This window comes from Hesperophylax consimilis, chromosome 19 (assembly GCF_061612785.1).
Source record: "Hesperophylax consimilis isolate HC1 chromosome 19, BYU_Hcon_1.0, whole genome shotgun sequence".
Lineage (NCBI taxonomy): Eukaryota > Metazoa > Arthropoda > Insecta > Trichoptera > Limnephilidae > Hesperophylax > Hesperophylax consimilis.
This window is the reverse complement of record NC_142854.1, coordinates 29,775,541-29,786,446: the sequence shown is the minus strand read 5'-3', so window position 1 is coordinate 29,786,446 and position 10,906 is coordinate 29,775,541.

The following is a 10,906-nucleotide window of genomic DNA, read 5'->3' as shown; positions in this document are numbered from 1 at the left end:
AGGAAATAAACAATTAGTTCAGTGCGGGTGTGGTAAGTGAATCGTTAAAACTGACTTGTATGAGCATAAGTGGTTACAATTGGAACATGAATAAGTTTTTTTTTCCAGTATGGGTGCGTTAAGGTGCGTTATGGGTGCAGTAAGTGTACCGTTAAATTTTACTTGCGTGAGCAGGAGTAGTTACAATTTATTTATTTAATTTTTTATTTATATAAAATTTATAAAAAAATTAATCTGTACATGAACAAGGTTTTAAGATTTACGCAGTCATAAGTATTTTTGCTATTTGTTTTTGGGGTGTTGTGCCGTGTTGCGTTAACGCCTTCTTTAGCCAACTTTTCCGACAACGTTTGCTAAAGAAGGAGTTAGCGCAACACGGCATGACACCCCAAAAACAAAAAAAAAAGGTTTTTCTCCAGTATGAGTGAATAAATCCATTTTTAAAAGTGATTTGTGTGAGCAGGAGTAGTTACAATGGAGACATAATGAAGGTTTTTCGCCAATATGGGTGCGTAAATGTACCGTTAAATCTGACTTCTGTGAGCATAGGAGGTTACAATGGGGACATGGATAAGGTTTTTCTCCGGTATGGGTGCGTAAGTGTACCTTCAAATATACCTCGCTTGAGCAGGAGTGGGTACAAAGGGAAAATGAAAAAGGTTTTTCTCCAGTGTGGGTGCGTTGATGTGTCTTTAAATATCCCTTGCTTAAGCAGGAGTAGTTACAATGGGAACATGAATAGGGGTTTTCTCGAGAATGGGTGGGCAAGTGTACTGTCAACCCTGACTTGCATGAACAGTAGTTGGAAGTTGGAATTGGAAAACGAATAAGGTTTTTCTCCCGTATGGGAGCGAAAGTGAAATGTTAAAGATGATTAACGTAAGCAGGAGTAGGTACAATGGGAACATGTATAAAATGTTTCTCCAGTATGGGTAAGAATGAGATGTATTAAATACAGCTTTTAAAACATGAAATGCTGCAGTAGGAACATAAATAAGGTTTTTCTCCAGTATGCGTAAGTACCTTTTTAAAATTGATTTTTATGAGCACGGAAAGTTACGATGGGAACATAAAAAAGGTTTTTCTCCAGTATGAGTAAGTAACTTTTTAAAATTGATTTTTATGAGCAGAAGTATGTAGTTATAATGGAGACATGAATAAGGTTTTTCGCAAGTATGGGTGCGTAAGTGCATTGTTGAATCTGATTTGTGTTTGAGCCGGAGTTACAATGGAGACATGAAAGAGGTTTTTCTGTATGTGTCTTTAGGATCATTATTTTATTTGGAAAAGATGGCAGATAAAGCTTAATAAGTCGGTATCTATAATGAAACGATAAGATTATCAAAACTGATTCAGACCGAAAAAATGTATTTTACCTGCAGTCTTGGTAATATTTTCAGAGTGTTCTAAGCATTCTTTTTTCACATCTGGCAGGTATATATCTATTTCCGTATAAGGGATTCCCCCGCCATCTTCTTCACGGGTTCCTGGTTTTTCCATGGGAACAGTCTCCACATTAATGCTACCTTAAACAGAACAACAACAAAATGTTAATATATATCATGAGAGCTATGTGCATGATTATTTTTATTTCTTGTTAGATTGTTTTATATAGTTCAATAAAGATCCCACTGACAATATACTTTCCGACTTTGTAGTAGCTAAGCTAATTCAAATTCCCATCACATAAAAATTAATAATCGGATTGGTCTATTATGTCGATTTACATCTGAAATATGGATACGATAGTAAGTTTTTGAAATGTTTATTAATCTATTTCTAATGTAAACGATACATTAAACTAGCTAAGACGTGAAATACAGTGAAAAACATGGAACATTATGATTCAGATTTGGAAAATAAAATAACTTCATGTTAATTTATTTTAATTATATAATTAGGTTCTTTACCATTTGTTTGAATAATTAAAATAAACTCTTTTAAAAACGACACTTAAATTCAAAGCATGAGTTCAAGAGTTCATTGAACCAGAGGTTAAAAGAAACACAACAGAATTGATTAATTTTCATTATACTTGCTGAATTACCCAGCGTCGGCCGGGCTTCACGTTAACGTTCAAGTTTTTTCTAGATTTTGAACGCTTATTTTTATCTTTTTTTTATTTAATAAATTTTCAACTACCATACTAGGCTCATGCCCGTAATATGGTAATCGTATGTGATTTATATAAGAATAACAATAATAAAACATATCGGAAATAGAAATTGTCAGGGTAAAACAAAACAGAATGTTATGGTCAAACAAATCTTATATTGGACGAGTGTGCAAAAATTCTTGAATAAGTGTCAAAATTCTACAGGGGTGAGAAAAGGTGATAGGGATAGATTTTCAAAATCTCTTGTAGATAGTCGCCTTAATCTTGTTTAGAAGTTCAAGTGTGCAAAATGTCGGAACATCAATCTCGGAATAAAACAGTAGATATCAAAATCAGACTCTTCTTTATACAAACAGATGTAAAGATAGTACATAGGTCCATCAATACAAAAATAACAATAAATTCTCTCATTCAATAAATCAAAAACATAATTTCCTCTGAAAACAGAAGATTTGTGAGTAGCAAGTAGGTACGCAATATAAACCATTATTTTAAGTGTCATTTTTATATATACAATAAGGAATTATGCAATTTTCTTCAGGTAGGTAGGTACCATAGTATTGATTATTCCAATTGACAGAATCTAAAATGGACACCATTGGAAACGGAAAATACAAACAAATTTACAGATGTATATAAATGACCAGCGGTCGACTTAAAACAGATTTTAATGTTTGACAGCGGCTGTAAATGAACAATAAACAAACTCATGTACTCTCTTTTGTCTCTCGTGTTATATCGCGAATGCTGTTTAAACTGATCAATCAGGTGTTGAGCGATATAATCTTACAATTAACAAGCACAAATTTACGAGTTTAAGTGTTACTTAGTTTTTTTTTTTTTTTTTTTTTTTTTTTTTTTTTTTTTTTTTTTTTTTTTTTTTTTTTTTTTTTTTTTTTTTGAAAACAGAAGATTTGTGAGTAGCAAGTAGGTACGCAATATAAACCATTATTTTAAGTGTCATTTTTATATATACAATAAGGAATTATGCAATTTTCTTCAGGTAGGTAGGTACCATAGTATTGATTATTCCAATTGACAGAATCTAAAATGGACACCATTGGAAACGGAAAATACAAACAAATTTACAGATGTATATAAATGACCAGCGGTCGACTTAAAACAGAACTCCGCTTCGCTCTTTTGAGTAAAGAATTTTTGGAGTGGATTGATTTACTTTAATAATAAAATATGACGAGGCAACATTTGACGAATTAAGAACTGTTTGCGAGCATAATAAGTTAAACGTTTTCTTAGTTCATCAGTTGCGTGTAAAGCAATATTTAAAAGGTAAAATTTTGAAGTGAAATAACACAGAACTGCGCTATATAATTATTATTATAATAATTAAAAGTATAGACGACAAGAGGGAAGTAAAGAACAAGCAGCTGTTCTGATTATTTGCTTCGGAAACACTTCTGTGATATGCAATGCAACTTACTAGTTGGCTGAACACTCTCGGCATACTGCAAACATTCCTTCTTCACATCCGGGAGGTGGATTTCAACATCCTTATAGGCCATTTCACCTGACCCTTCTTCCTGTGACCATGGTTCAGTTTTGATGGAAACACTCTTTGGGTTGGAATCCATGGCACTGCTGTGATAGCGTCCTGTTGTGTAAAGATAATTATTCTCAGCTAAATAATAAGAAAGGACTGTAACAAAAACTCTCTCATTGAACAGTTTATATTAAACAGAATCAACACTTATTTAAAACCGCTATTATTTTTCAAAAAAACAATTTGTTTCGTAAGCAATGCTTACTTCTTCAAAATTTACTTGATTAATGGTACCACAAAAAAGGTTTGCTGTATTTAAATTAGCGAAAATGACTTATGTTATGTTCAAACAGGGTCAAGGTTAGATGAACTTACTAATCGCTTGATTTTAATGTTTGACAGCGGCTGTAAATGAACAATAAACAAACTCATGTACTCTCTTTTGTCTCTCGTGTTATATCGCGAATGCTGTTTAAACTGATCAATCAGGTGTTGAGCGATATAATCTTACAATTAACAAGCACAAATTTACGAGTTTAAGTGTTACTTAGTTTTTTTTTTTTTTTTTTTTTTTTTTTTTTTTTTGTATAAAGATTACATACAATATTATTTATACCCGCTAAGCTACTGCAAGTAGCTTGTCAGCAGGAGATTAGTTGCACCTATAATAATAGTATAGTACATAAAATTAAAATAATCATCAACGCTTTAGCGTAGTAATACATACATTTCTACAAAAAAACCAAAAAAAAATAAATAAAAAATTGTGTAATACCTTAAATTTGAAAATACAGAAACAGTGTTGTGGGGAAAAAAACAGTCTTAATACATGAGGTTACTCCTTAGTAGCCATGATTTTAATATTAAAGAGAATTTATTAATGGAGCAATTTTCTTTTAATTCATATGGCAATTTGTTAAAAATTAAAGGTATTGTGTATTCAAGAGTTCTTTGACCATATTTGTTTTGAAACACAGGTACTTTCATTCCTTTATTTTGTATGAAACGTGTATTGTGTACATGATCCACCATTGTTTTATACGGACTGTCAGATATATGCTGTAATACAATTTTTTATCACATAAGGGCACGAATCGGTAATACATTTATTGATTTATACATAATACTAATGTCTCTCCTCTGGTTATAAACGGTTTTGCTTACTAACAACTTTACCATGGCATTTTGAATCATTTGTACATGTTTTATGTTGGTTTTGCACGATTGACCCCATGAAGTTATCCCATATCTTACGGTAGATTCTGCAAGAGACAGATAAATCAATTTCATAGTTTTTAAAGGCACAAAATATTTTATTTTATACAGTCTTCCTACAATAGACCGAAGGCGCTTACACAGTTTTGAAATGTGTACATCCCACTTCATGTTACAATCTACTGTAACTCCTAGATAGACATAGTGGTTAACCAGTTCGATATTTGTACACGCACAGGGCTGTGTGATATTGTTGTGAATGCAGTCAAAAGAGTGAGATATGATTAGAGGTGCCTCGCTATACTTGGCATGTGGTGATCTTATATGCATCAGTTTTGTTTTTTTAGAATTAATTAGTAAACCATAATCATGTGACCACCTTAATAAAGAAATAAAGTCTTGCTGCAACAATTTCATTGCAATGGATAAATTTTCATGGGATATGACAAGTGCAGTATCATCAGCGTATACATAATATTTAACAAGCGAAAAAATTTTTGTCATAAGAGATACAAAGATAATATAAAATGTTGGTCCCAAAATTGACCCCTGTGGAACTCCAGTTTTGACATTTTTTATTTCACTAAATTTATCTGATATTTTTACCTTGATTTGGCGGTTGGTTAAAAAGTTTTTGAATAGTTTGAGTGTATTTCCTCTTACCCCTATTGCCTCCAAAATATTTAACAATTTCGTCGTATCTATAGTATCAAATGCCTTAGAATTGTCTATGAACAGTACCAAAACATGTCTTTTGTTATTCAATTCATTATTTATAAAATTAGAAAAATCCTGTAGTAACATTTCGGTACTTTTTTTTTTTTGGAAACCATATTGATTGGGATCTATTATAGAAAAGTAGTCCAAGTATTTAGTTAGTTTTAAAGATAAGTATTTTTCGAGAATCTTTTCTATAGCTGGTAGTATACTAATCGGTCTATAGTTTCCTATATCGGTATGTTTTCCACTTTTATAAATAGGTCTGACAATACTACACTTCAGCTCATCCGGTATTACAGCCTGAGTTAAAATTATGTTAATCAGATGTGTTAATATAGGGCCTAGGATATCTATGTGTCTTTTTATGTCAAACATTCGTATGTTGTCTATGCCAGGAGACTTTGAATTTTTGAGGAGCTTCACTATGCTCACTATGTCTGCGAGTGACGCTCGTGGTATATATAAGCTATGTTGCAATTCTAGCGGGACGATATTTGATGCCCTAAAATCACATTTGTGTACCATTGAAGAAATGCTGTCTGAAAAATAGTTTACAAATTGGTTTGTCACAATTTCCACGGATTGATCTTTTAGCATATATCTAGATATAACATCATCACAGTTACTCTTTGTGTTACGTCCTAGAATTTTATTTATTTCATCCCAGGTTTTTTTGCTGTCTGTAAAATGATGCTTAAATCTATCATTATAAAATGCCGTTTTATTTTTGATTATTAATTTGGTGACATAATTACGAAATGATTTATATTGTTTTTCATAAATTGTATTTGTTGGTGAATTTTTCCATCGTTTAAATAAAAAATCTTTTTTTTTAATATGTGATAAAATATCTTCGGTCATCCATTCTTTTATTATCCAAGGTCGAGCTTTAGGTTTGACATCTATAATTAATCTACTATTTTCATACAATTCGTTAAAATTGGATTTTATTTGATTATATAAATTAGTGCAATCGTTTGTCTGTAGTAAAGCACTCCAGTTATAATTTCTAATAGAGCAATCTATACGTTTTTGGGATAAAATTGATACCTGCCGTACTTCATTTACAATACGTTTATTCATTTTATAATATGGAATGCTCACACCTGTTGTAAAGTGATCAGCAATAATGAAGTCACATACACAAGCACGTAGCATGTCCGTGTCTTTGTGCTTATTAATATACCTAACAAATATATGATCCAGGCACGTACGTGTCACTTTACCTTTAGCTATGGCTTCCCTCGTAACGTCACTGATACATTTAGTAAAATAATTATTTGAAAGAGTGTTTTCATAGTTGATCGTTATAGCGTCAATATAATTTAGCAAATCAATATTTATATCACCAAATATTAACATATTTTCATTACGGTTCGAATGTTTGGTTAGTAATGAAGAAAGCTCATTTATAAAAGATTGTTTACTAAGATTTGGTGGTCTATAAATAGCAAGAACATTAAGTGTTGTATTATTAGGTAATGTTATTAGGCATGAGATATTTTCGAAAAACATTGTTTCATATGTATTTTGTGTAAAAATTAAAGTATCCCGGATATATAAGCTTATACCCCCTCCCGATTTGGATGTGCGACAGTAACTGATGCTATTATAACCTGGAATTTCGAAAAGACAAGTTTGTTCACTTTTTATAGATGTTTCACATAACATTAATAAATCTATATTTTTCCAACAATTTTGGAGGTTAGCATGTAAAACATCCCAATATTTAGAGATTGATCGTATATTAACTTGCACACATATAAAACTTCCCACTTCACTGTTTTTTTCTACCATTTCTTCCGTCCATTGGTCTAACCTATTAGTTCTCTTAAAGTCAACATCATAGTCTTCATCTATGTAGTTAGACGCCATAGCTGATCGTGGAGAAATCCCTCGAAAGCGCTGCTAGGTATGCTGGGCAGTTCTCCCTGTCTCCGGTAGGATGAGTGGCGGATTTAGTTAATATATAAAGGTCATACTTACATACAAGGCGAAGCACGGCGGTCAATTGCAAGATATTGAAGAAACCTCTTCAAAAAAGTAAAAGCATTTCAATTTCAATTATTGTGTGGTTCATATAATATTACTTTAGAAAGACAGAGCAACACTTATATACGTTAAGGAATTAAAAGCAAAGGAGACACAATAGTCGGACACCTGACGTTTCCATCCGTAGAGATGATCGATATTCCTGGCCCGGTTCCCGGCTCCATTTCCGTCACTGGAACCGTTATTATTTATGTCTGTGGAACTGGAACATTTTTGCACTATTTATAAGGGTGGGTTTACACTTGTAAGTAAAATTTACGACTTTCGTAAATTTTGGAAAAGTTACTCACAGGAGCGCTTAAATATGCATCCAACTTATCGTAAATAATGCTCACGGAAGTTGTTAGGAAGTTTAATTTACGAACTTCTCACAGAGACCGCTACACCAGAAACCAGCTATTTTTGGTAAAAGGTATTAGGGAGATATGTGAAAAAATTTAGGTCGTCAGTTTTTTGTGTTGTAAATGATAGCCATCTTGAACTTGAATTTTTTTTATCCATTGTTGACCTAATTTGCATGAGATAATTTAAAATGTCAAATTCTGTGGATATCATTTCGAAAGAAATCGCAAACAATTCATTGAATCATGACTCATGACAAACGTATTCAAATAAAGTGACAATTAGGTTACAAGAGAGAAAAATAAAGAGGTTAAAAACAAAAGTTATCATTTTGATCAGTGCATCTGTGGGTGTAATAAAATGAACGTAGGTATAAGTACTTTTGCTTTGATTGTTTACTTTTTACGATTCCGTGCCACGCGGCAGTCGGCAGACGGCAGCAGCAGACGTCGACTGCAGTACCACCGACGGCAGACGGCACTACTTAATGCTGTCGCGTAGGTTCCAAAATCGACGGCAGTGACGGCACTGCAGTTGCGTCTGCTGCATTACTGCCGACGGTTGTGTCTTCCATATATAGTTATGAATAATAAAATGTGTTATTGCAAGAAGAAGACGATGACGATGATTTATTATTGTATTACTACTCAAGTAGAAAGCCTATTCTGCCAATGTACTTAAATAGACTGGAAGGAGGCGCTTATGAACCTTTGATAAAAAGACACTTAGAAGAGAGTGAAGACATTTTCAGAAGTTATTGCCGTTTAAATAAAAAAAACAGTTAAAATTTGTAATCTTTTTAATTTATAATGATCTTGCTCCAAAAACAAGGCAAAACACAATATCGCCAGAAGAAAAATTGTTGTTGACACTAAGGTAAGCAAATTAAAATTATTTTGTAATGAATTACACAGAAGAAATGACGAGCTGTTTCACAGCATTTGAACAATTCATCAAATTTTAAAATCAATTTTCTACTTCCGCAAAGGTTCTTTTCAAGCTCTGTTATTATAATCAATATTTTGCCAGTTGAACCACAAAGTTGAAATAATAACAGAACTTGAAAATTAACTTTGAATTTTGATAAATCGTTCACACTCTGTGAAACAACCTGTCCTTAGTTATATTAAGCTACTGGTTTAAATATTCCGGCAATGATGGAATTGATTCACTTGGTTCCGAATAATTATTAATAGAATCCATTTTTCCTTCATTTTGTGCACATGACAAATCGGTCGGTTCCGAATAACAGCTAAGTGGAGAATACACATTTACTATTATATAGCTACTATCATCAGAAGCACTTGTCATGGCGGTATCAGCGCTTGAAGTAGATGGTGTTGAACTAGCTGCATTGTCTACGGCCATTATCTCGTACTTGGTGAGAACTTCGAAGATATCTTTTTTGGCTTTTATTTTAAGCAAAATTGGTAATTTCTTTAAAACGTGCTCAATATGATTAGCAAACGAGCTGAACTCATCTGTTTTTTTCATTTTGAGAGGTATTTTTCAACAGCGAAAGCCGTGATTTCTCTCTCTCTCTCTCTCAAAAATAATAGTATATCATCTCTCTTGCTATGGGGACGTTTTCTCGAGACACACTAAAATAATATTTTTGTTCCCAGGTAGGTGAAGTATCATGGCAAAGAAGGGTTGTAAATCGTACACAATAGTTGGTAAAAGTTTATAATAAAAAAAATTAAAAAACTTACTGGTTTTATTGAGATCTTGGGCGATCTCTTTCCAAACATTTTCTCTTATTCTTTGATCTTTATAATTAATATTCTTGCAATTTGTAGTGGTGTGTCGGAAACGGTCCAATACAAGTTCATACAGTTAAGTAGTGCCGTCTGCCGTCGGCGGCACTGCAGTCGACGTCTGCTGCTGCCGTCTGCCGACTGCCGCGTGGCACGGAATCGCACCTGATGGCTTCCTTACAACAACGCGTTGCCGCCGACTTTGATAGCTCTCAGTTAGTGACATTTGATAACAGGGATTTGTTTATTTACACTTCATAAAGTCGAGAATTTATTTACGGTTAGATTATGGATTCACATTTCCGCAAACAACGGATTGCCGCCGCGATAATATGCACAATACTGTCAAAGAAAAACGTAAGTGCCCGTAGAGAGTGTTGGATTAGGAGTTGGCTTCAAAGAAGAAATACTGATGGGGCCTTCGTTCGTTTAACGGCAGAATTAAGAATTGAGGATCAACAACAATTCTTTAATTTTATCCGAATGACAGCAACTGACTTCGAATACATATTGGAAAGGATTGGACCGCTAATTAAAAAGAATGATACTCGTTTTCGGAATGCTATTTCACCAGCTGAAAAATTATTGGTGACTCTTCGATTTTTGGCGTCAGGTAATGTTTTCTATGCATTCTTGTATTGCATTTTTGTATGCATTCATTGGAGATGTTAATTTGTTGTGAAGTTTGATAGCTGATTCATCAGTTCGTGAAGTCGAATACTAGAAACATTATCACACGTTTACACAGGCATTTTTTAAACATGACGATTGTGTTAATGAAAATTAGTGTTATGTTGGTCTCCATAGATTATTGCAGTGTGTTATTTCATAAAGCTATCATGACGATTCAAACTTAGTACTCATTTGTGTGTTTACAAAGTTTTACAATTATATTTTCTATTTTCAGGAGATTCTTACGTACCTATCCTTAATGTACTTGTTTCGAATAGCTACGTCTAATATATCACTATTTATACCTGAAGTATGTGCTGCTATTTATGATACATTAAAGGACAAATACGTGAAGGTATGTTAAAACAAAATTATTTACCTATACAAAATACATAGTGTGGTATATTTTTTTTTATTTTATTGAGTTAAAGTTTTTGTTACATTGGAACGGAAAATACAGGGTAAAAAACAAAGAAATATAAAAAAGTGTTGACAAAAGTCAACAAAGGCGTGTGGGGTACTTATGTAAAC